The following is a 2,044-nucleotide window of genomic DNA, read 5'->3' on the forward strand; positions in this document are numbered from 1 at the left end:
GAGTAATAGTTTGACCACATGTATAGCCCAGTCATTAGATGGCCCCTGCTTACAGCCCCATCAACAAAGTTACTCAAACTCTCTCTTTGTGTTCACAAACACACAAAAAACTAGCACCCTACCTCACTAGCTGCCCCTCACCAGCTATTCGCACCTTACACGGCCTACGCAGCCTTTCCCCATACAGACAGCCTAACACCTCTGTACATACTTGCATTTGCCTTCTGCCTCTCTCTATCTCTGGTGTTCCCACAAGTGTGCTAGTATGTCACAGACATTCCACAGACATCCAGCCCTGTCGGCTAAACAGGACCACCTGGAAACCCAGCAGGGCACTGTGATGGACATCTTTCAGCCCAAAGCAATCAATGACCTGCAACGATGAGAAAGGAACAGCGAGACTGTGACACAAGTGGACACCTGACACCCAGCCTGAACAACCATGATCTGACCAGCATCATCTTCTCCTTTCCCCACACCCTCAAGGGCCTCAGACAAGAGGTAAATGAACTGAACTTGCAAGTCACCGAGTTCTACAGGGAACTGACAACTACTCAACAAGAGACAGCACAGAACAGATGCAAGGAACCTTACAGAATGGTGCAACAGAAGGAAATCACCAGTCTTCAAGAGGTGCTAACAGCTGTTTGACACCGAGCGTGGCTGGAAAAAGCCATCAGATGGGACTTGGAAAGAGAACTGTTTCACACAAAGTCACTGTTAAAAACAGCGTATGTGGAACTTAATGAGAGTGACACCAGAGCTGAGGCCTTAGAAGGTCATCTGCATGCAGCCAGAGCTGAAGTCCAAACCCTGACTCAGGAACTCTACAACATTAAAGAGTAGCTTGACATGGTTCAGAGAGAACTGAAACAGTCCTACAGACTGTGCATGGACTCAAATAAAAGGCACCCTGCTGCACGTCACACAGCCAGCAGTTTAAATCCCCTCAACCCTTTACACAGATACGAAGCATTCACACCATAACTTGCAGGAGAACATGATGTCCACACTCACTTAAGAGAAACTGACTTTTTCCTGCAGTCTTGGACCAGTGTGAAACACCAAGATAGACTCCATCTGCTCTGGATCACCTCTATCCCGGAAGTGCGACGCTTCCTGGCACAACAGCCAGGACACATCCAATCGGACTACCAGCAGCTTAAACAAGCCATCATAAAGGAATTCTCAGACCCAGAGTCTGAACACTGACTGATCGCTGCCCTAGCCATCGAACAGGGACGTCATGAAACTCCCTATGATTACTACCACAGACTTCGACGAGCTTACTTCAGAGCTCGCAGTGAACCTGGGATGGAGGAAGACACTAGCTTTAAGAGCCTTTTCCTCCGAAACCTCCACCCCATTGTAAGTCACCATATAGGCATTATGGCCTGCCCCACAGTGCCTATTCAACAACTGTGTGACCTGACACAGAAGGCCTTTAGCAAGCACAAGGCCTCTACCAAAGGTGTTTGTAAGACCCCACTGGTTCTGAACTACACAACCCAGAATCCAAAGCAGGCACCAGAAGGCACCCACCATTGCCACAATGCAAGGCCCTTCTACAGAAAGCCACTAGCCAGCGGAGGACAGAGCCTTCACCATGTCAATAGACCCAGGTCCCAGACCAACCACTGGGAGAAGCCATGGAAAAGGGCATCCTCATCCTGCAAATACCACGGTATGTCCAACAGCAGTCCACCACAACATCCTCCCCCACACCCTTCACACAGGTGTGGAACGGAGGCTGCACAAGGACAGCTGGACACGCCTACTTCTGAGTTACAGAAGCTGCTGACACTAGCAAAAGAGCTCCTTGAACAAAACTCTACTGAGGAGTACTTGGAAGGACACCCACCTGATCACATGCCCAAACAAAACCCACAACATCAGACCCCTCCAAGGGAGAAGCATCCCTTAACCCCAGTATACACCCCAGAAGCAGCCAGACAATGTTGGATGGAGCAACGTGCTCACATGCCCAACAGCGAAACCTGTACCAACACAACTCAGGCAAGCTCAAGTCGGTGTCACCACAAGA

This window comes from Cyprinus carpio, chromosome A8, assembly GCF_018340385.1.
Source record: "Cyprinus carpio isolate SPL01 chromosome A8, ASM1834038v1, whole genome shotgun sequence".
In the NCBI taxonomy this organism is placed as follows: Eukaryota; Metazoa; Chordata; class Actinopteri; order Cypriniformes; family Cyprinidae; genus Cyprinus; species Cyprinus carpio.